The sequence below is a fragment of the Camellia sinensis genome, chromosome 15 (assembly GCF_055761805.1).
Source record: "Camellia sinensis isolate YWXY chromosome 15, ASM5576180v1, whole genome shotgun sequence".
Taxonomy (NCBI): Eukaryota; Viridiplantae; Streptophyta; class Magnoliopsida; order Ericales; family Theaceae; genus Camellia; species Camellia sinensis.
In genome coordinates this window covers 70576975-70602851 of record NC_138975.1, presented here as the reverse complement: position 1 = coordinate 70602851, position 25877 = coordinate 70576975, and positions in this window count along the sequence as shown.

Genomic DNA, 25877 nt, shown 5'->3' with positions numbered 1-25877 from the left:
TTGCGAGAACGTGGCGACAAATACAAAATAGGAGAAATTTCACCTTACCACCATGTGGTTTGGCCCATGTGTGCATAAGCTCCCTCACATTAAAAAATAATCAAGTAAATCCCCATGGCTTTTGGACTAAAAAGTACCACTAGTAATTCCCCATGGTTTCATCTATTCAATGAATGATTCTTTTCCCACCACCATCCACAATGGTTTTTAATACCTTTCGTTATAAATCCCATACTAGGGACAAAACGGCTTTGAGTAATGAAAACCAATAACAGATTTTTGTCACCGAAAAGCATAATAATCAATCAATATCACAAAACAAAATACAACAAGGCATTTGATAGAATCAATCACAGTTTCTGAAATGGTGCAGTCCAAGAAAAAATATTAACCACAGCTTCTTCAATTGTATGAACAAATAATGCCTTATCTTTTATAAGAGTTTCAGCTTCATGGTTCCCTCATTCTAACTCAGTTTTGCACCAAATGGACGCACTTCTTGTCCAAAATCTCAAAAATTGGATTGCTAACTAGGATGGCTCGGAAAAGATGAATTTACGGGGCTTTGAAATAAATACACTATTCACGTTGAACCACACCCCGCTGCGTTTTCCATTCCTTCATGTCGCGGCATGATGTTGGAATCAGATAACTCATGTTTTTAGCTTTGGTGGACAAGAGAAATGTCCCACTTTCGAAGACTTCCAAGCTTTGATGGAATCTCAGCGCGATGAAGAAATCTTGCCCCAATTCCGTTTCGGCCACGTCCAAGCTGTAGGACGGATGTGCGGGCTCACTTTGCATGACGCTCGGCCATTGTAGACGTCCCCGAACGTCCTGGGAGGGAAATCCCGTTTGTTCATTTGGGGCTCACTACAGTTCAGGACTCAAAGTCACGGTCTTGTATCTAATCTTGCAGAGTACAATGCAAGACCGATGAATCGTCAAAGAGTTCAAATCCGGCAAATCGTTTTTGAAAACAGATTTTTTTGAAAGAAGTGCCAAACATGGACTGTTTTGCCAGATACAGAGTCGCCACCTAAATATTTTACTTTGGGGGAAATTTAGGAAACCCTGACTCGTGCCTAAGGCCACGTGTCCGTCATCACCAAAGTTGCCTCGGCTCGTGAACTTGGGTACGATTGGGGAAGGTCACTTCGTGAGCACCCCCGCTCGCCCGATCAAAGATCAGCCTCTACTAACCATGATATCTAGTTTTGAAAACATTATGCGTTCTTATTCCGGTTATTAGCCTAGATTTACTATGTGATGCGCACAGCATACAAGTATAGACTGGATCGCCCGAATTGGAACAAAACATCTCATGTTTGTTTCGAAAAATGGTTTGCTACTCGCAAGTAGGCTAAAATGTAGATTTGCCACCCTCAGGTGGGCTTAGAAAAACAAGATGATTTGCCACTCTCAAGTGGGCTTAAAACTCACAATTGATGAATTGTTCCAATCCAAATAACTCAACCTTCACCCACAGGCATTCAGGCAGTTATATCACATAAGCAGGTAGCCTCATAGTAAGCATGCTATCATGGCAGTCACTCACAAGCATGCAAGGATGCTAAAACATAAATACTTACTGAGTACTCCAAGCCAAAACAAAAACTATGTTAGAGATCCATGCATGATCCTAACTATACAGAAATGCCTAATGCAATACATGCAAGAAATGCAACTACAATAGGCTCGGCTATTCTAAACATGGCATATGATGATGCTACAGCTGACATGTATTCAACTTTATATTTGAAATACAATGCAGTTAGTATGATACGCCGAGCCCGGTGCATGCAGGACAGATGAATGAATGCAAACATGTGAAGCATAAGTATGCTAATTGAAACATGCCCTAAACTAACCATCAAAAGCAGGTAAGTAAAAGGGATAAAGAAGTGGGGTTGGAAGACATGCATCACACGCACGCACACTTATTGCAATTGTGCCCTTGCTTGGAAAGTCCGAATAAATAATACAAACCACCTAATTAACTAACTCACGAGCTAATTAAATATTACAAAATCTTATGAATAACTAGTTACAACTAATTATGACACAACTTAATTAATTAACAAATTAATTACTACAAATAACAAATGCTAACTAACTAGTAAGCAGTAAAAGAAAATTGCTCCAGCTCTGTTTGAAGAAGAGGAGGGTATGCATGCTCGCTTTGGTTCCCCACCTCGAAACGCCTTCTGGTTGCTCTTTAGAGGCTCTGTTTGTAGGGTGTCTTCCAGTGCTTGTTGCTGAGACTTACCAAAACATTGCTGGAGAGTTCACCAGTGGCCTGCCGGCCATGAAAGGAGAGCTGCTGGCCAACAACAGGACACTGCCAGCCAAAGATGTGACACTGCCGGCCATCAGTGGTGCACTGCCAGCCACTGGTGTGCTGTGACACCAAATTGCAACGAAGCACAAAATAGAGAAAATGGAGGGTCTCCCAAGAATATGTACGCGCTATGCCACCCCATATCACCTCAAAACATCAAGGGAGAGACATAGTAGAATCCACGACCATCAATCACGCATCCTGATGCATGATGGCCAAAGATCCAACTTGTGCAAATCAATATGGAAATGAATGCACAAATAAAGCAAGTAAAGCCTAGAGCTCTATCATGAATCATCAAGAGCTTCGGCGACCGAGAATTGAGACACGTTCCATCACTCAGAGTATGAAACGTCCCTCGTTCCTCGTGCTCGGATTAACACTTAGTCCAAGCAATGCAACACATAAGCATGACAAACATGCAGTATGACTTAACTGTGAAAACATGCAACTAACTCAAGCATGCAACAAGCATATAAGCATGATGTGAGGTGACAACCTATGACAAAATGCAATATGAACATGTGAACATGCAAGGCATGTGAAGCTAAACAAGTATGCAACAACATACGAAATGAAACAAGCATGCGACAGCATGGTAAGATGGGCTTACACTAAAGATGGAAAGCTCTCAAATAGGTCCAAATCAGTAGCCAAAAGTGATGAATTGATGGCATGAAAGCATGAAATGGAAAGACGAACATGCATGCCAAATGGCTCAAGTATTAAGGCATAAAGAGGATAACTCTTAAGCACACTTAAGGAGCAACAAACATGGATGTATAACAATGAGGTAAGCTCTGAAATACATGTAAAGTGATGCCAAATCAACTCAACAATGCAAGCATAGCATGTTATGATGCTCAAAGCTCAAAGTAAGCAAGGGGACTTAAGCCATAGCCATACAAGGCAAGCCCCAAAGAGCCAAGGGGACCTAAAACAGTCCTAGATCAGGTCCAAACAAGACCAAAGCTAAGCTCAAAGCTAGCCAACATAGGCTAGAGCACAAAACCAAAAATAAAAAATAAAAAAATGGAGCATGCAAGGCTTTAAAGAGGCAATGCACTACACCTATTGGAACCAATCATGGCAAGACTTGGACAACATAAAACAGAGTTACATCATGGTATAATGAGACCCAAAATGCACTGAAATGATGAGCCAAAGGCTTAGGCTAAGTGGCATGCATAAAAGCTCATTCTTGAGGCATAAAGCACAAACTCTATAAAGCATTCAAAGCATGTCAAATGCAAGTGAACAACAACATTTCATGGGCTGAAATAGCATGTAGAATGAGGGCAAGGCATGCAAACATCACATGTGTGGCATGGTAGGAGCCTCAAAACCCAAGACTAGCCTAAGCATTTACACTATAGCTATACAAAGCATGAGTGATTGGCCATGAAAGCCCAAAATAGTCCTAGAATAGCTCAAAATAAGCATAAAATCATGTTAGAGCAAAGCCAAAATATGCTAGTATGATGAGTCAAAACATCATGCACAAAGGGCTAGTAAACAAGATTTGTTCTACACCTATATGGAGCACTCAAAGGATGATCAAACCAACTATGGATAGGGTCATGACATGCCAAATGATGATGAAATACATGCTAAAATGTAAACCAAACAAGCTAACATGACATGGCAAGGCATGGAGCATATGAAGCTAGTTTAGGGGGGTTTACACTACAAGTGTATCATGCAAGCAAGGAGTGACAAAACCAACCCGAAAAAGATTCATGGCATGGTAAAACATCACCAAAAACCCACTGAAATGGACTCAACACAAGCTAAGCACACATGCTACTTTGATGAGCTATGAATAGAGTTACATTACACATACAAGATGCAAGCAAAATATAACCAAACCAGCCATGGACAGGGCCAAGGCAGGTCCTAGAAGTCAAAAAAATAGGCCTAAAACAAGCCTCAAAAATGCATAGACGGATGGTCCTTTGGAAGGCCAAAAAATGCAAGCAAAGAGGAACCAAAAGAGAGGGGGCCACCCCCTCTGATTAAAGACCTCGAAACCACACCTTTACCACTGAAAATCCACTGGATTTCAGTGGTAGAAAGACCAAACCAAGGCTAGCTTGGAGGCCTTAAGGCATGGCTTAAAACAAAGCCAAACAAAGCATGCAAGAGGGCTACACACCCCTAACAGCAAAATGACCTTAAACAAACTTAAAAAGGACTTAAATACAAGACTTTTTTCAGTTATAAGAAAAGCCTAAATCAATATGCAAAGAGGGCTAAAGCAAGGTGCAAGAAAATGCAAAAATGGGGAAAATACTTACCCTTGAAGACCCTCTTCGAAACCAGCAACTTCAGGGGGTGGAAACCAGTTTTCAAAGCTCAATGGTGGTGGTGTATCTCTATGAGTTGTAGTGTAAAAGTACAAGAAAATCCAATTTATAAGCACAAAATACTAACAATATAGAGAGAATGTGAGGTTTTTCTCTTCAAAATGGATGAACCTCTAGCAAAAAGGGAGGCCTCTTGCTTATATAGAGGAATGCAAAGCCAAAGCTTCTTCAAGAAGCTTTGCAAGGGCTTTATCCCTCCATACACGTGTATGGAGGGGAGCAAACAAAAATCCAGCTGGCTCAAAAGATCTGGAGGAAAATCAGCTGAGACAGGAGGGGTGCCGGCCATCATCAATGGCCGGCAGTGGCTCACTGATGGCCGGCAAGGCATTACCAATGGCCGGCAGTGAACTAAAAGGTCCACTAAGAGAGGACCTAGCCAAGGTCCAAGAAAGGGGCAGAAAGGATACAAGGTCCGGGAAGCTCGAACCGGTGACATTCTGCCGCGACAGTCGAGTACTCAGCGAGCAATCGAACTAGTTGTTGGGTGTACCTACAAGCACAACCAAGTCTTGAGGACGGTCAAAAATGGGGTGTCTACAGTCATTGATTCGCGACAGAGAGCTGGACATTCCAAGCTTGATTCGTCGGTTTTTTGATGTCGGTGACCACGGCGATCATGACTGGCAGGGTTTTCGGCGACATGTGTTTTGTTTGTGCATGTGAAAATTATCTAATCTTGATTACATCTGATAGAATCAATATAACACACCATAATGCAGTTTTGAAACTTTCTTCTTCAGAGGTAGAAGAGAAAGTTGGAGAAAAGAAAGAGAAATAAGAAAACAAATCAAAGGGAATTCATATTCATCCTGTTCGACTTGAGAATTGAACATTTAAGTGACTAAGAAAACCTTAAACGTGGTGCTTAAGTTAAACTAATATTGTTATGCAACAATTAACATCCAAAATATTTTCTTTTCCTTGACATGTGTCACCCCTCCATCTCCATACTAAAGGAAAGAAAAGAAAAACGCGGACAGGGTTTGGAAAGCTCAAACCTGTCCGGGAGGATGTTCTCGTTTGTACGCATGCAACTCTTCATTTCTCGCAGTACTTTAAATTAATGCTTTAATAGTAGTTTGTTGTACTTAATTAGTTAGCTTAATTTGAATTTGTGATAATTAGTTAATTTAGCTTGTTCATTTATTTGGTGTTGTAATATTTAGTTTACACAGGACATTCATTCGGACCATTTTGTATGAGGGCACTCTTGTAATATTGTATATGCCTTCCAACCCCCTTTCTTTCTCCCTTTTATTTACTTGCTTATGATGGTTACATGTAGTATCATATTTTCTTTCCATATCATTACTATGGGTAAATATGCATTTTTGCATGCATCGAGTTTGGTTCATCATTCTAAAATTATAGTCATTTCTTACTTACTTGAATACGTGCGCTATCACATACTTTGAGTTGAGCCATATGTCATGTTAATAAACCAAAACTAGTAGTTGCATCTTGTATGTGTTGCATTAGTCACTTGCATATTAGGGCATACATTTTTCTAACTATTATCTTCTATTTTGGCTTGCCTCGGTTGAGCACTAGGTGACCATTTCTTGCTTTAGCATATTACATGTATGTTTGTGTTGTCATATCAAGCATATTATCATGAGGCTAAGTGCTTATTTGATATACCTCTTTGATTTTCGGTGGATGAAGGCTAATTTGCTTAAATTGGGATGATTTGATTAAATGTAAATATGAGCTTGCATTTTCAAGTATCACATATCCAAAATTCTTTTCAAACACACATAAAATCAAAGCATTCCAAAGTAGGAGAAATAGTCTATACTTGTGTGCCTCACATTGTAAGTTAATAAATCGAAATAAGAGCATATAATGTTGATAAAAATCACATCACGATTAGTGGAGGCCGATGTTTCATCGGGTAAGTGGGGTGCTCAATTCATGACCTTCCCTTCTCATACCTAAGTTCCAGAGCCAAGACACTTCGGTTATGATGGACAAGTGGCCTTTGGTATGAGTTATGGGTTTCTTAAATTTCTCAAAAATATTTAGGTGGCGACTCTAAAATCTAGCAATGCAATCCATTTTTGACATTTCTGATTGTAAATCGATTTTCCAAAAATTTGCTAGATTTGGACTCTCATTTGTGTTTTTCTATTTCACATTGCACTTGTGAAACCAGATTCAAAACCACGGGAGTCCGAACTGTAGGGCTATCGTATCTGAGGAGACTAAACCCCTTCTAGGAGCAAAAAAAAGCCAGCTACAATAATATTCTGGGAGTTTGATTTCTTCGCTCGAGCCTAATTTTGTTCGTTCAAGTGGTCTATTTGTATAAAGTTACAGGAAAAAGATCTTCTTCTCACTTTTCTAATTCCCCTCTCCTTATAAAGTTTCTAAACCCAGTTTTCTCTCATCTATCTCTAATTTCTTGCATAAAACTTCCCATCTACTTCAATTTGTGAATCTCACCACCGTAGTGCTTTGGGGTAAAAGGAAGAGCTCAGGGAGAGGGTTGTTTTAATCTGAAAGGTTTTTGTTTCCCTCTTCATCAAATTTGCGTATTTATTCATCTCTTTCTTTTGGTTTGAGGTAGAGATTTCTTTAATGTGTTTGCATAGTATTTAGCTTTGTTTTGTGCTCTTTGAATAGATTAGTAGCTTGAGGGATTTGGGTTTCATTTGTCTTTGATTTTGGGTTTGAATTGATTTATAAAATGGGGATTTTGGGACGGCTTTAATTGAAACATTGTTTGAATGATTTTGTGGAAGGAAAGTATTGGAAATTATGGAATTGGTCTTTAATGAGGCTTTCTGAAATGAATAGATGTTGTTTTGAAAACTTTGGAAATCTTTGGGGATTGCTGGTTTTGAATAAGGATGGGAACTGATAGGATTGTGAAACAATGTTTTGGTCCTTGTTGAGTTGGAAAGAAAAGATTGAATATATGATTGTTACTCTAATATTCAAAATTTGGAATTTAAATCTGTTTCATAGAAATTTATCTTTTGAATAGAGATATCTGTTTCGGCTATCGGTGGAGGATAGCATTGCTTGTTCTAGAAATTGCATGAGAACTAGGTTAACCGGAACCCGTTCATTCATACATTTCAAATTGACTTTGTAAATATGCATTCAAAAGCGTTGTTTTAAGAAAAATGGGTGAATACCTTGGTGAATCTGGCTAGAGGTATGGTTGTGGTTATTTATGTTGGCCTTTGTGTCCTTGGTGAAAGTCTAGAAACCCGCACAGTTAGGTTCCAATCCTTCTGGTTAGTACTGGTAAAATGGCTTTTGGTAGTGCTTTTATAGTCTACTTGCAAACATGTACCTAGAGATTCCCAGTGTGTGTATTTATTGCTTTGTTTTCTGTTTTGGGAAGCAATGGTTTATTAATTGTGACATAAACATGACATTGCATTGTTTGAAAGAGAAAAACGCATGTTTTGGTAATGACATTCATATGCCTTCGACATATGGCTTTGTTAAGCATCATATGGATCATTAAACTCATCTCTACTAGGCTTTAGCTTACCCTATATAGAAACCAACTTTCAGGTGCTGATGGATTGCCTTAGCCAAGGGGTTAGCTTGGGAGGATTATGGAGCAGAAGGCTCGTTTTGTTTTGTTTTGTAAATATATTTTGCCCAAGCCTAGGGCTTTTCCTGTAATGGGCTCTGACCCACTTTTGTTATAACCAAGCATTATCTTGGAAACTTGTAGTCTTTAAGGTATTAACTTGTATTTATTTACTATTGTTTTATATATAGTCACACGCCATAGATTTAGATATCTAAGATTGTTGAATTTATTAACGCATGTGATGCCTTTGTAATATTTAAAGAAAGATCAATGAATGAAGGATAGTCTCGGAAATGTTTATGTTATTAGATGAGTGAGATTGGTAAGCTTCTGCATGTATGTTTGAGAGTTATGTTGCATATATATTATTGTTATTTTTTGGGTGTCACAACTTAGTATCAGAGCATACTGGGTTTGAATACTTTGGGCTCATGGGACGTGGCTATTACCACAAGGGTTCGTCTTGCTAAGTAGAAATAGAAGTATACCTGGTAAGCTATTTGATAACATGTTTATGTGATTAAGTGAGTATGGGATTTAGTTTTGAAGATGTTGATTGTGTCTACGAATTCCAAAAGTCCCGTTAGAAGAGCACTCGATCACTGCTAATTCTAACAGGAACTCTGGCAAAGTCATGGAATAATTATGATATGGGATTATGGGCATCTTGTTAAGTCAGCGGCTCATTTGGAAGTGGTGAGATAGATGGAGGAGGAATGTATATGTGGCTCTAGACAGAGGAGGCAGGAGTTGTAAGATGATGCGAGGAACAATAAGAGCTAGAGGGGTTCTACCTCGCAGTAGTCCCAGGCTCAGTAGTCTAGATCCACCTTTCCTGCGCTGAGTTCTGGTTTGGAAGAGGCAATTAGGGTAGATTCACATGCTTCAACTGCGGTCAGTTAGCCCACAAGTCTCCATCTTGCTCGTAGAGAGAAGAAGGGCACTAGTCAGCGCCATCTTTGACTCTTTTTCAGAGTTAGGGCCAAAGGAGAGGGAAAGCGCCTACCTGTTTTCAATGTGGGCAATCCAAGCACTTGAGGAGGTTTTTTTTTTTTTTTTTCTTCTCAATTTGGTGGCACATTTGGTACATTTAGTTTGAGGCAGACTCAGGGCCATCAACCAGCTTAGTCAGTTTAGGCCTCGAGGGCCAATCAGGGAGCCACTTTGGCTCAGTTCGTGCATAAAGCCTATGCTCCGAGGGATAAGCAGGTAAACTAGAGGCCTTCAGAGCATGTTTATGCTATTACCACGCCAGATCAGTTATCGGTACCTCTTGTTGTGAGAGGTACCTTTTTGTTGATAAATTCTCTAGCTAATGTGTTAATAGATACGGGTGTATCTTATTCTTTCGTATTGTCTTCTTTTGCATCTGCCTTAGGATTGGAGTTTGATCAATTGGAGTCTCCTCTATTTGTTGAGACACCTGTTGGGTGTAGGGTGACATTGGGTTGAGTATACCGTTCTCGTGAGATTGAGGTCACAGATTGTCGACTCTCTTTTGGTTTCATTGTTCTTGATATGCATGTTTTTGATGTAATTTTTGATAAAGATTGGTTGACGTACTTTCAGGCTTCGATAAATTATCACCATGGGGGGGTATCCGTGTGTACACCATCCATAGATTGTTTTTATTTCTTGTGTGATCGAGGTGATAGTTTTATTACTCCTTTGTATGACCTTAAGGGTCAATGAGAGTTGAGTTTCATTTTTTCCATCAAGGTAGCCGATGAGGGAGTGTTGTTTGGGGTGACTTACTGAGAGTAGTTCGAGAGTATCCAAACGTCTTTCCAAAGGATCTTACACATTTACCACCACACAGAGTAATTGAGCTCTCTATTAACTTGGCACCAAGCACGGCTTCGATTTCCAAGGCATTGTATAGTTTTGCGCTAGGTGAGTTGTGTGAGTTGAAGGTGCAGCATCAGGATTTATTAGAAAAGGACTTTATACGCCTTGGTACCTCACCTTAGGGAGCATCGACTATATTTGAAAACAAGAAAGATGGCATTTTGTGGATGTGCATTGATTGCCGTAAATTGAACCGAGTAACTGCTATAAATTTTGGAAGAAAACAGGTTTTTCTGGGACAATGAGTTACATTAACTTCCAGCACAGGTGATCTGTGTTTGAAAAATAATAAGCGGCCTCAAACGGTGTCAAAAAGAGGTATGGTCAGAAAGGTTTGCTAGATATTTGAGTTTAGAACATATTTCCAGAAGAGTTTGAAGATTGAAAACCATTGGAAGATGGTCAAATAAATTTTATAAGAAAACTGGACAAATTTTGTCACATTTTGGAACGACTAACGTTTCTCTCTCAATGCTTAACAAAAAATTATGAAACCAGCGACATTTGAAAGGTAGCTTAAAAATCTAACTTTTCCAATTTGAATCACTTAAAATTTCATTCTATAGATTAAACAGTGACCTGGTAAAGTCAGCATTGATGCTGCCTCCGAACAGCAATGAAGTTAAAAATATGTTTAGGCCATGAAACGTTGTCAAATAATTTTTTTATTTTTTAACATTCTAGCATGATGAAAACATGTTAACCTAACTCCAGTAGCTTTAGATTTTATGAAAGTGTTCTCATGAGTTTGTTTGGACTTATTCAAAATGGATTTAAATCTGTTTTACTGGAAGTTCATTTTTTTTTGTGAAAAACACACTTTGCTTTCATCATGAATGACATGCATGACTATAAAAATTGTTGCTTGCTATTATTCCCATGTGAAACTCTAATCCTTCATATTTACTTTCATTAGTGGTAACAGGGAATAGATGAAAATAATATTTATGAAGAGTAAACACAAATTCATAAGCATGCAAGGTTAATTCAAACAATGGAGACTATTCGAATACATAAGAAGAAAAATCACTAGCTAAACCATCTAATCCATACTTGCAAGAAGGATAGAAATCATATAATCATAAGATCATCATTTTATCAACATGCATTGTGTTCAGTGGCGGAGCCAGAAACTTAAATTAGAGGGGGCATTTATTAATTACAATAAGTTTTACAAAAGTATTTCACACAATTTTTTTTGATTTGTATCAAAAAAATAATTAGTGTGTTTGATTTCAGTTTTCTGAATTTAGTTTTTTGAAAATTGAGTTTTTTTATTTTTATCGTATTTTTTTGTTTTCAGTGAATATTTTTTGAATTTTAAGTAATTTTTTTACTTTTTTAGATGCACCTTACTTAGATGTATCTAAATAGTAAAATATTTGTAAAAAATTAATAAATACACAAAAATACAAAAAATATACTTAATTTTGTTATTTATTTATTTATTATTTTTTGGCATTTAATGTTTTTTTAAAATATTTTTTTTACAAATATTATACTTTTTAAGTGTATTTATGTTAGGTGTGTCTAAAAATTAAAAAAAAAATTGCTTAAAATATTAAAAAAATTCATTCAAAACATTAAAATACAAAAAATAAAGCAGTAAATTTTCTGAAAACTGGAATTAATGAAGACTGTCCGGGAGGATGTTCTCGTTTGTAAAGCTCAAACCTGTCCAGGAGGATGTTCAAAGTCTGTCCAATGTTAAATATAAAAAAGAAAAGAAAAGAAAACGAAAGCAAAAGAAAATGTAAAAATATTTTTCTGTTTCATAAAAAAGCGTGCAAGGTTAAATATTGAGTTGGGATTTGAGGAAAAGAACAGGTATAAAATCGGGATGGGGTTCGATAACATTTGGAAAGAGTGGGAAGCCTCCGACATTCATTGGGTCTTTTGAGATTCTAGAGTAAATCGGGGAGTTAGCTTATCGTTTGGCTTTGCTGCCCCAACCATTCCATCCCTTCTCAAGGGGCAGATTCATATCGCATACCAGCCTTGGGGGTCCTGCATTGCATATTGCGAGATCAGATTAAGAACCGTGACATCGAGTCCGAACTGTGGTAGCATAAAGCCCGAGGGCGCGTCCACAATTTCTGGTTACTCTGCTGGGGAGTTAGAGAACTTGACTTGAACTCATGATATCTTGTTTTGATTACACTTATGTGTGTCTTTGCATTGCATGTGCATTGGTGCGCCTAGGACACCGTGTTTGCCATCTACTATTCCTGAACGGTTTGCTGGAGGCTCGCTTTGAGAAGCATGCCATAATGCTGACCGGTTACAGGCTCTGCCACGATGAGAACAAAAACCCCGTTTTTACTAGGGCACCCTTTGTGACCATTCGACCTAGTGTATATCGGAAACTGCAGTGACCATTCCAAACTAGGACAAGTTGCTTACCCGATTATAGGTTGTTTGAAACCACTGCGTGCGTAGTGAAACCCTAGCTCCTGACAAAATAGGACAAAGAAACCCTACCCCTCCATAGGGGTGTTTTTGCTCTCACTTGTTTTTTATATGATTACTTATGCCTAGAAGAGGACGGCTCATGATAACTCGTGCCAGGCCGTCCAGATTGTGTATAAAAATATACACATAAGGCATGATATCAAGCACATAGAATCGTGCTGGAAAAAAAATGTTCCTCATTAGCAAAGGAGATGACATTTTACAAAAAGTTCTTCAATAACCAAAGAAAAGGAGATGACATTTTGCAAAAAGTTCCTCATTAGCAAAGGAGATGACATTTTACAAAAAGTTCTCTATCATATACCTTGTTCTCTCTTTTGTGTGGAGATTTCTGAATCGTAAGGATTAGTGTGAGGCGCATATCAATGATCTTCATGTTCAGATCATTCATCTATTTATAAGCTGGTGACTTCCAATTTTAGGCATAAGTTATGAATATAGTATTGCCATGAGCCGGACAATTCTTCAAATTTCCGGGAAGCATTCTCTCAACAAGTTATGGATGTCACGATTCAGAATTTGGGAGGCCATGATTTCATTTCGGGTAAGCTGCTTTTGACAAATGTTCAACATTTGTCATGCCCAAAAATTCAACTTTTCGCTTTAGACTGAATCGCAAAGGTAGCATGTCCCTCACTTTTGGTTATCAGCTGTCAAACTATTATGAACCTCCTACTTAGTTTATGCGATGTTAGTCCTCGGAGGCTTCCCACTCTTTCCAATGTTATCGAACCATTAGTTTAGAAAACTGACAAACGGAGTCGTTCTAAAGCGTGCTATTTAGAATCAACCTTTATTTCAATGCAGATTCTTATTTAAATTTTTATGTTTCTTATGTAATGATTGTATTGGTTAGAGAACTATTGAGTTATAGCCTCAGTTGGGTTGTCTGGATAACTAGCTATGCCTAGGTTGAAAAACAATGTTTAAGCTATTTTTACCCCATAACGCTAACTGTTCCTTTGATTGCTCGATTACAAAGATCACTGATGAATGACCCATGTGGTCCGTTCATGCTTATAAGAACATACATTGTTCTTAAATTGGCCTTTGCCCAAGATTGCACTATTCACGTTGAGCCGCACCCTACAGCGTTTTCCGTTCCTCCATGTCACGGCTAGGTGTTGGAATCCGGTAACTCATGTTTTCAGCTTTGGCGGACAAGAGATATGCCCCACTTTTGAAGACTTCCAAGCCTTGATGGAATCTCGGCGAGATGAAAAGATCGTACCCCAATTCCGTTTTGGCCACATCCAAGCCTTAGGACGGATGTGTCGGCTTACTTTGCATGACACTCGGTCTTTGATTCGCGACGGAGAATTAGACATCCCTAGCTTGATTCATCAGTTTTCTAATGCCGGTGATCGCGGCGATCATCACTGGCAGGGTTTTCGGCGACATGCGCTTTGTTTGTGCATGTTCTCTCATTTCTTGCTTGCCCCAGGCTCCGATGGGTTTAGCGTCCGTTTGATTGAGGTTGCCTAGGGCTTGAAAGAGGGCAAGAGCTGCATTGCCATGACACTAACTGAGACACTGATGGGTTTGGATGCCTTCCATCCACGGGAGATGACTAGATTCGTGGGGAGTCCACTACTGCTGCAGGTAATGTTTCCCTCCCTATTCACATGTGTATTCCTCACATCACTCGACCCTCAGGCTCTATTTTTTCTCTCAAAACCCTTTTCTCACTTTTCTCTCCACGTACACCTCTCTATTCTTTAATCTCTCATTTTTCATCCCTCCCTAGATATGGTTGATGGACAAGTTGGGAGTGGTGAACTCGTGCCCAGCATATTCAGCACGCGGCTATTTCTTCTGGTGGCGTCTATTTAATGCCCCAGATGAGGGATGGTGGTGTGAATGGATATGCAGTCTGTCCGCTGTCAACATTGCTTGGCGCTGTCCCTGGCTTGACCTGGCGGCGATGAGCTACAGCATGTCTCGCCAGCTGGGCATTCAGCTGATCGGCCTGACACATTATAGTAATCCCAGTATTCCTCTCATTGTCTATTGTATTCCGGACTCGGTTCCGTGGATGATTGTTGCTGTCTATGTTTCATTTTCGTCCTTTAACTCTTTGAATCTGAGTTTAAAAATATCTTGGGCGTGTTTTGAATAGGTTGGTTGAGCTTAGGTCTCTAATCTTGTTGCCCAGATTCTTGATGATCCGCTTGAGCGGGTCTTATTGCGCTCGAGCGGAGTTTACATCCTTTAAGCATCTGGTGCGCCTGCAAAAATACTACAAAGGTGTTTTTCACGCTCGAGTGGCGTTCCTTACACTTGAGCGGGTATCTTGCGCTCGTGCGGGTGTTCAAAGTCTGTAAAAGTACTGGTAGAGTGTATTTTACACTCGAGCGGGCCTCTTGGCGCTCGAGCGGGTAGTGTTTCGTTATTATGCCTTGGCACTCGAGCGGGTATTTTTATGCTCAAGCGGATGAAGTTTTTGTGTCTTACGCTCAAGCGTCCTATTCTCCGCTCGAGCAAACAATACGTATATCAGATCGCAGCTGGGTCATTTTGAATCACTTTTTCGGTTCTTCCTCTCTCTAAAACATTTCAAAACCCTAGTTTGAGAGCTTCTCTCTCTAGAATACCCTCTCTCTCTCTCTCTCTACATTTTGGCTAAGATCAAGTGATCTCTTCACCCCCCCTTTGTTCATTAAAAAGCTTGAGCTTTGTGTGGGCTCCATCTTGATCAGAAAAGTTGTGGGTTTGGGGCAACTTCAAGTTTCTTCATCATCTCCTTTGGGTTTCTTCTTTTGAGGTAGGGATAACTACTCATCTTTATGAGCTTTAACATAGATGTTGGGCATTTTGTATAAATGGTTTGATTTGGGAAGAATCAATATAACCCATTATCGAAGGCGAGAAACAATGTTTCTCACCATCGATGGGAGCAATTCCTACCACCGCATAACGGGAGCAATTAGTTTGTTTATGTCACATGTGTACACACTGCAAGGTTTGAACTAGAAAATGCTAGAATACGAGACCCGATACACTCCACTGGAAAACAAAGATCATTGATGAATGACCCATGTGGTCCCTTCGTTAGACCTTAATGGTCCCTCTGTATAGACCATCGTGGTCCCTTTGCTTTGCTTAGACCGTGATGGTCCCTTTGATTAACCCTTTGGCCCTCTTTGCTTTGCTCTATTGGACGTACCATGTATGATGTTTGATTAATGAATCTAAATATGACAAATGTTCGATTTGATTTCTTTATTCGATATTTTAAAATGCAAGACACGATTTGTATTGTATCCGAAATAATTTGACCTTGCACGGATAGGGCTCTGAATTCAGAGGCTTTTGGTCTTTCCCAATCGTGACATCCACGAAGGGTGCTCCGAGTCCGGAGTCTTCGGAAAAGAAACTAAAGCGTGTTTTCCTTTTTTTGAGGGACAACAGTCATCACCTGACACACACGGAATCAACTCTTAAGAATTCAGAAGATCATAACCATTCAGAACTGCATGCAGTATCACTACTTTCTCTTGTAACTGACCCTTCTGCCAAATGGATGTAACACAACCAAGCTGAAAGATGGACCGAACAAATGAACAGGACAGTTGAGTTAGAGATGGTTATGGCCGAACTTTGGCATGGAGTTGCCTACATATCCCAAAGACAGGAATCAGGCCTTACGTAGTTGGGTTTGGGTTCACTCGAGTATTAACTATCTCCTTTTTGTCCGGCTATATCATTACCGGACAGACCAACTTACCAAGAGGGGATTGGCCCAATTTCGAATGCAAATAACATCAATCTAATGATGTTAATACACGATGAAAAATCGTCTGTTTAAGGATTAATAAACAGAAAAACACGAGTAATTAAATAAACTGGGCCTATGTCCACATACAAGAGAGGAGGGGGAGTACGCGACTTATTACAATAGAGTGGCGTTTCATTAAACATGGCCTGTTAATTCATTCCCCGTGGCCTTACGATCGACTAGCCCGAGTCCATATCACAAGCTGGACGGTGAGAGTGAAAAGTTGATGGTGTTTTCTTTGATAATATGTTGATACACGACTTTGATGTAAAGAAGGTCAATAAGTACATTTTTGACCAGAATAGTGTCACGACCCCAAACCGCCCCTAGTAGTTTGGTGCCGTGATGGCTAGTAATCCGTGATTACCGAAGGCCAACTTTCAAAAGTTTAACACAATCAGAGTATAATAAACGGGGCTCACAAATGCGGAAGCGATAAATCAAAATACAAGTGGTCCATAAGAGCAGTGCATAAGTCCAATGAAATGGCATACATCTTTACAACTTGAATACAACAAAGTAAAATACGTATTACATCTTGATCAAAAGGCTTCTCAAGCCGACATATACAAAATACAGTGAATACAAGCCAAGAAGCACGATTTTCAAGATTCGCCGACATAAAAGAAATGGCATCGCCGACGTGAATACAAAACAAAGCCGACAAAATCACGGATCCAAAACAAGCTTTCAAAAACACAATCTAGGCGTCGCCGACGTCCTGCTCATCACCTACATATATATAGAGAGGGTGAGCTTGGATACTCAGTGAATGGTGCAAATAATAAAGGTTTTGCATGAATATAGCCGGAGTCTTTCAAAACAAAACATGCCAACAAAACATGCCAAAACCATACGAATATTAGCTGAGATCCTTTCGGAGCAAAACACATCAAAACTTTATCAAAACAAGGGATGAACCGTATTCATCTATCAAGTCTAACAAGTCTCAAGGGATGCTTACTGGCATCGGCAAAACACAAGTCAAGCTTTCCGAACAAACGAATCCACGCGGTAAACCGTCAATGGCAAAACAAGGACTGCACGATCCGTAATCGATTAGTCAAAGGTACTGCGAAAGTTTATAGTCCTCCAGCACAAGGGACTTGTGTTACTTAAGCCCGTAGCTCCTTTTAACACGATGGTCTTGTGTTACTTAGGCCCGTAGCCCGCTTTAACACGATAGTCTTATGTTACTTAGGCCCGTAGCCCGCTTTAACACGATAGTCTTTCCAAGAAAGGACCGTATCCTTTTATACTTAGTGCTGCGAAAGTTTAGAGTCCTCCAGCGCAAGAGACTTTTCAAGAATGACATCAAAACAAGGCTTATACTTGATACATCAAAATAGAGCTATCCATTCATGCTTAACAAATACTTTCGTCAAAACAAAGCAAAGCAAGATTTATCAAAACAGTAAAACATAGCTTTATTAAAAACACCACTCACATAGATCTCCTCGGGTGTAGGCTCAAAGCAAAGATCAAGGACCTACAATCACATGGCAATCATATTCTCAAAACAAGCTTTACATGCATGCAAATGATTCCGGCATTCTCACCAGATCCAAGTCAAAACATGCTGAGAGTTTAAACACTGCTCTCCGTCTCATGAAAACACACTGGGTACCAACCAGGTCTTTGCCGAGGTCCTACACCTCCTTGCCGAGGTGTGGTCCTGATGGCCTCATTCAAAAGCAAAGTCGGGAAAACCTGGGTTTCCCTTTGAAGAACATGAAGAACATGATGAACATGATCATGAGGAAGATGAATGCAAGATCATAACTTGTTACAAAAGAAATCTAAGATTTCATGCCATGAGTTCAAAACACGGACCTGGGTACCCATACAAGAAGGTCATGCAAGAACAAACACGAAACATGGTTCTTGTTCCAAACTTTCGGATCAAAACAAGACTTTCCTTCAAGAACACATGAATACTATCTTTCTCTTCCGAAACTAACTTCAAATCGATGCATGACATCCAAAACAGATTCGATCATGCAATGCAGCTAGATGATCAATAAGAACAACAAGAGTAGGTTAAGATTCTAACCTCAAAACTCGAACCCAACGGTTCAAACCTTGAAGATCAAGCTTGGAAGATCTATCCTCACTTAAGAACTTCTCCTCCCTTCTCTAGAGCTTCTCTCTCTCAAAAGGGAAAGATTTGAGACAAAATGATTTGTTTCTAGGTCTACTGGCTGTCTTAACAATCAGCTCGGACACGTGGTGCTGCCGGGTTGGTTCAACTCAAAAGGTGATTGATTGATAAGACAAGTCTATGACAAAGCGTATGCAGCAAGCTAAGGCAAGACACATCGGCAAGTAATGACATCGGCTAAAGTCAAAGCTTCGGCAACAGGGTAACAAAGACATCGGCTAGAGAGGACGACACTTGACTAAGCCGTGCCACACCTTGGCCTGGGTGTGCCACACCTCGGTCTAGGCCATACCTGCCCAAGGACAAGGATCACTAAGTGCAAAACATCTCGGCAAACATGCCCGAGGTGAAGATGGGGGTCGACCAAGTGGTTTCAAACAGTTCTAAGTACAAAGGTTCAGAGGTGAACTAAGCTCAAGATGACCTCGGCCACACACCAAGCAAGGAACAAAATCATGCAAGCAATACTTAAACAAAAACAAGGCAAGGCAAGACTTGCAAAACAACATAACAAGACAAGGTCATGCATGAATATATGCAAGTATGACAAGAGTAAGGTGAGGGTTGCTACAGTCTACCCCCCTTAAAGAAGTTTGGTCCCCAAACTTAAATTACCTTGCTCTATAAACAACTCCGGATAACGGATTCTCACATCCTCTTCCTTTTCCCACGTGGCTTCTGTGCCATGATGCTCCTTCCATTCGACCTTTACCATTGGTATCGATTTGTTTTTCAACTGCCTCACTTGCCTGTCAATAATCCTCGTTGGTTTCTCCTCGTAGCCCAAATCCTCATTAACCGTAATTCCAGAATGATCAATTATATGTAATGGGTCTCGGATGTAGTTCCTCAACATCGAAACATGAAACACATTGTGGACTTGGCTTAAATCTAGCGGCAAAGCAAGCCGGTAGGCAACGGGGTTAATTCTCTCAAGAATTTCAAACGGTCCAATATACCGGGGTGCTAATTTACCTTTCTTTCCAAATCTTGAAACTCCTGTCATCGGCGAGATCCTCAAAAACACATGATCCCCAACCTCGAATTCTAGCTCCCTTCTCCTCTGGTCGGCATAACTCTTCTGTCGACTCTGCGCGGTCCTAATCCTCTGTTGAATGAGCTTAATCTTTTCGGTCATTCTTTGAACTATCTCGGGGCCAATCAAAGCTGTATCTCCCACCTCGGTCCAACATATCGACGACCTGCACTCCCTTCCATACAAGGCTTCGTACGGCGCCATTCTAATCTGGCTTGGTAACTGTTGTTGTATGCGAATTCTACTAATGGCAGATGCGATTCCCAACTTCCCTTGAAATCCAATGCACACATTCTGAGCATATCCTCAAGTGTCTGAATGGTTCTTTCCGTTTGCCCATTAGTCTGGGGGTGGAAAGCTGTGCTAAACCTCAACTCAGTCCCCAAGGCTCCTTGCAGGCTCTGCCAAAATCTAGAAACGAATTTCGAATCTCGGTCTGATACAATGGACACCGGCACACCGTGAAGTCTAATAATCTCATTCATATATAGTTCGGCAAGTCGGTCGGCATTGAACATAGTTTTAACTGGCAAGAAGTGTGTTGACTTAGTTAACCTGTCAACGATAACCCAAATTGAATCCATACCTCTTTGCGTCCTTGGCAAACCCACCACAAAATCCATGGAGATGTGTTGCCATTTCCACTCAGGAATTGACAAGGGTTGTAGAAGTCCTGCTGGTTTCTGGTGTTCTGCCTTCACCTCCTGACAACACAGACACTGCAATACGAACTCAGCTATTTCTCTTTTCATATTTGGCCACCAGAAGGTCCGCTTCACATCTTGATACATCTTGGTGCCTCCTGGATGGATGGCAAATTTGGAGTTGTGGGCTTCTTGCAAGATCTTCCTTTTTAACTCTGGGATGTCGGCCACGCATAACCTTCCTTCAAACTTGAGCACTTGATTTTCGATGGTGTATCCTGATCTCGGCTTTATGACAATCTCCTCGACTATTTTCTTGAAGAATTTATCCTCCATCTGTCTTGTCTTTACCTCATGAACAATAGTCGGTTCTATTGCTATCATGGTCATACACGCCAAATTTCCATCTGACTTCCTGCTCAAAGCGTCGGCCGCGCTGTTAGCTTTACCCGGGTGATATTGAATTTGCAAATCATAGTCGTTCAACAACTCAAGCCACCTTTTCTGTCTCAAATTCAATTCCTTCTGAGTGAACAGGTACTTTAAACTCTTATGATCTGTAAAAACCTGACAAGAAGATCCATACAAATAGTGACGCCAAATCTTCAAAGTAAATACCACGGCCGCTAATTCTAAATCATGGGTAGTATAGTTCTTCTCATGGGGTTTCAACTGATGAGATGCATAAGCTATAACCTTACCCCCTTGCATTAACACACAACCCAAGTCCTTATGTGAAGCATCGTTATAGATATGAAACTCTTCGTTACCTGATGGAAGTACGAGTACTGGTGCCGTAACTAACCTCGTCTTCAGGTCTTGGAAGGCTAACTCCCGATCTTTAGTCCATTCATACAGTGTTCCCTTCTTAGTCAATTACGTCAATGGAATTGCAATCCTCGAGAAATCCTTCACAAACTTCCTATAATAACCTGCCAAACCCAGAAAACTATGAATCTCAGACACATTAGTCGGCCTCGGCCAATTTACTACGGCTTCAATTTTGCTAGGATCAACCGAGATACCCTCTTCATTAATCACATGACCCAAGAATGAGATAGTAGGAAGCCAAAACTCGAACTTGTTAAACTTAGCATACATTTTCCGGTCTCTCAAAATATGTAAGGCAAGTCTCAAATGATTTTCATGTTCAGCTTTACTCTTGGAATAGATCAATATATCATCAATGAAGACAACTACAAACTCATCTAAATATGGCTTGAAGACTCTGTTCATTAAATCCATAAATGCAGCAGGGGCATTGGTCACCCCAAAAGGCATTACTAAAAACTCGTAGTAGCCATATCTTGTCCGAAAAGCAGTCTTCTCAACATCATCGGCTTTAACTTTAAGCTGGTGGTAACCAGACCTAAGGTCAATCTTAGAAAAGACTCGTGCTCCTTGTAATTGATCAAGCAAATCATCAATCCTAGGTAGTGGGTACTTGTTCTTAATGGTGACCTTATTAAGTTCTCTATAATCGATACAAAGGCGGAGTGTGCCATCATTTTTCTTAACAAATAAAATAGGTGCTCCCCATGGTGAAGTGCTCGGCCTAATAAATCCCTTATCCAACAATTCTTGTAATTGCAGTTTCAATTCCCTAAGTTCAGCTGGGGCCATCCTGTAAGGTGTTTTGGAGATCGGCTGTGTTCCCGACATGATGTCAATAGTAAACTCTATTTCTCTATCGGCTAAGTGGCCAAGCAATTCGTTTGGGAAGACGTCAGGGAATTCATTAACAACTGGGATGTCGGCTAAATTAACGTTTCCATTCTGGTCACTCAGTATACTACACAAGTAGCCTCGACACCCCTTCTGAATTAACTTGTAAGCTTTAATGGACGAAATCAAGTAAGGTGGGAGCACTATCCCTTTACCCTAGAAAATAACCTCGGCTAGGTTTGGGGGTCTCAGTGTGACACTTTTCGAAACACAATTAATAGATGCATGATTTGCGACTAACCAATCCATTCCCAGTATAGCATCAAAATGAGTCATGGCCAGAGGCATTAAATCTACTAACAATTCAACATTCTCAATCACAACAACACATGCTCTATAAATGGACACAACAATCATAGGTCTCCCAGATGGAGTAGACACAGATAATACATAATCAAGGGGCTCTAGTTCTCTATTAATTTTCTCGGCAAACTTAGCAGATACAAACGAATGTGTAGAACCCGAATCAATCAACACATAGGCATTTTGGGAGCAAATTAGGAGTATACCTGACACCACTGTCTCAGCATTCTGAGTGTCCTCTGGTACTAGTGCAAATACTCTGCCCTGTCTCATCTGCCCTTTTCCAACATTACCCTTCTGAACGGAACCCGAGGTATTCTCACCTTTCTTGTTGTTATCAGCCTTTGTCTTAGGGCAATCTTTTACATAATGACCCATTTCGCCACATTCATAACAAGCTCCAGACGTTCGACGACAGACCCCGAAATGTTGCTTCCCACAATCCGAACACGTCGGTTTAGCATTACCTTCCTGCCTTAGGTTACCAACACTGCCCATGTTCGTCTTCTTCTTGGTGCCCAGCTGTGCTCGGCGATTGTCATAGTTCTGTCTCTTTCGCTGGTTCTCCCCCGAGCTCTGGTATCGATTCAGGTTAGCTTCGGCCAGAATGGCTTTGTCCAACACTTCGGCGTAAGTCGGCATATTGTGCAAGTTAACCCGGTCTTGAATCGGTCCGCGAAGCCCACTCTCGAACTTCCTGGCCTTCATGTATTCATCATTGGCCATGTGGGGTGCAAACCTCGCCAATTCAGTAAAAGTGCGGTCGTATTCCGCCACTGTTCGGTTGCCTTGCGTCAAAGTCTGAAATTCGGTAGCCTTGCGGTTTCGAACACTTAAGGGAAAGTGTTTGTTATAGAACAACTCAAAGAATCGGGTCCAGGTCAGATCTGGATTGCTTTCTCGAACCATCATCCACCATCTGCGAGCGTCATCATCTAAGGTGAATGCTGCCAACGTCACCTTCTAAGCGTCGGTGCTAGGAAAGATTTCAAACAACTTTTCCATTTCCAAAACCCACGCCTCAGCCTTCATTGGCTCTATACCTCCAGAGAATCTCGGTGGTTTCATTTTCTTGAACTCCCTGATCAAAGCTATCGTGCCATCCCCATATAAGGCTGGCTGCGGAGGAACTTGCGGCACTGGAGGAGGTGGAGGCAGAACTACATTTCGGCCGTTGGTCTGCTCGGCCTGAGTCGACGTAGCACTAGCGTACTGCTGTCTTGTTTGCCTCAACTCGCGGGCCAAACCTTCAACTAATCTTTCCAGTCTGTCAATTCTGTCTTCGGACTGATCCCGGCCAATTGGAGGTCTACCTCTCCTCATGATGCTATGAGCATGCAAAGTGTGACTTTAAAACAATTAAGCAAATAACCACGTAGGCAAGTAACAAATAGGTATGTCAAGACAATGCACACCTCGTTCAAATAGCAAGCACCATGATGCAATCCTAACATCTTTCTAAGGGAAATCCTATGCTCTTTAGGACTCAAAGTGTGTGAATAACGTATACTGAGGAACTTGTGCTCTGATACCATTCTGTCACGACCCCAAACCGCCCCTAGTAGTTTGGTGCCGTGATGGCCAGCAATCCGTGATTACCGAAGGCCAACTTTCAAAAGTTTAACACAATCAGAGTATAATAAACAGGGCTCACAAATGCGGAAGCGATAAATCAAAATACAAGTGGTCCATAAGAGCAGTGCATAAGTCCAATGAAATGGCATACATCTTTACAACTTGAATACAACAAAGTAAAATACATATTACATCTTGATCAAAAGGTTTCTCGAGCCGACATATACAAAATACAGTGAATACAAGCCAAGAAGCATGATTTTCAAGATTCGCCAACATAAAAGAAATGGCATCGCCGACGTGAATACAAAACAAAGCCGACAAAATCACGAATCCAAAACAAGCTTTCAAAAACACAATCTAGGCGTCGCCGACGTCCTGCTCATCACCTACATATATATAGAGAGGGTGAGCTTGGATACTCAGTGAATGTTGCAAATAACAAAGGTTTTGCATGAATATAGCCGGAGTCTTTCAAAACAAAACATGCCAAAACCATACGAATATTAGCCGAGATCCTTTCGGAGCAAAACACATCAAAACTTTATCAAACAAGGGATGAACCGTATTCATCTATCAAGTCTTACAAGTCTCAGGGGATGCTTACTGGCATCGGCAAAACACAAATCAAGCTTTCCGAACAAACGAATCCACGCGGTAAACCGTCAGTGGCAAAACAAGGACTGCACGATCCGTAATCGATTAGTCAAAGGTACTGCGAAAGTTTATAGTCCTCCAGCACAAGGGACTTGTGTTACTTAAGCCCGTAGCTCCTTTTAACACAATGGTCTTGTGTTACTTAGGCCCGTAGCCCGCTTTAACACGATAGTCTTGTGTTACTTAGGCCCGTAGCCCGCTTTAACACGATAGTCTTTCCAAGAAAGGACCGTATCCTTTTATACTTAGTGCTGCGAAAGTTTAGAGTCCTCCAGCGCAAGGGACTTTTCAAGAATGACATCAAAACAAGGCTTATACTTGATACATCAAAACAGAGCTATCCATTCATGCTTAACAAATACTTTTGTCAAAACAAAGCAAAGAAAGATTTATCAAAACAGTATAACATAGCTTTATTAAAAACACCACTCACATAGATCTCCTCGGGTGTAGGCTCAAAGCAAAGATCAAGGACCTACAATCACATGGCAATCATATTCTCAAAACAAGCTTTACATGCATGCAAATGATTCCGGCATTCTCACCAGATCCAAGTCAAAACAAAGCAAAACATGCTGAGAGTTTAAACACTGCTCTCCGTCTCATGAAAACACACTGGGTACCAACCAGGTCTTTGTCGAGGTCCTACACCTCCTTGCCGAGGTGTGGTCCTGATGGCCTTATTTAAAAACAGTCGGGAAAACCTGGGTTTCCCTTTGAAGAACATGAAGAACATAATGAACATGATCATGAGGAAGATGAATGCAAGATCATAACTTGTTGCAAAAGAAATCTGAGATTTCATGCCATGAGTTCAAAACACGGACCTGGGTACCCATACAAGAAGGTCATGCAAGAACAAACACGAAACATGGTTCTTGCTCCAAACTTTCGGATCAAAACGAGACTTTCCTTCAAGAACACATGAATACTATATTTCTCTTCCGAAACTAACTTCAAATCGATGCATGACATGCAAAACAGATTCGATCATACAATGCAGCTAGATGATCAATAAGAACAACAAGAGTAGGTTAAGATTCTAACCTCAAAACTCGAACCCAACGGTTGAAACCTTGAAGATCAAGCTTGGAAGATCTATCCTCACTTAAGAACTTCTCCTCCCTTCTCTAGAGCTTCTCTCTCTCAAAAGGCAAAGATTTCAGACAAAATGATTTGTTTCTAGGTCTGCCGGCTGTCTTAACAATCAGCTCGGACACGTGGCGCTACCGGGTTGGTTCAACTCAAAAGGTGATTGATTGATAAGACAAGTCTATGACAAAGCGTATGCAGCAAGCTAAGGCAAGACACATCGGCAAGTAATGACATCGGCTAAAGTCAAAGCTTCAGGAACAGGGTAACAAAGACATCGGCTAGAGAGGACGACACTTGACTAAGCTGTGCCACACCTT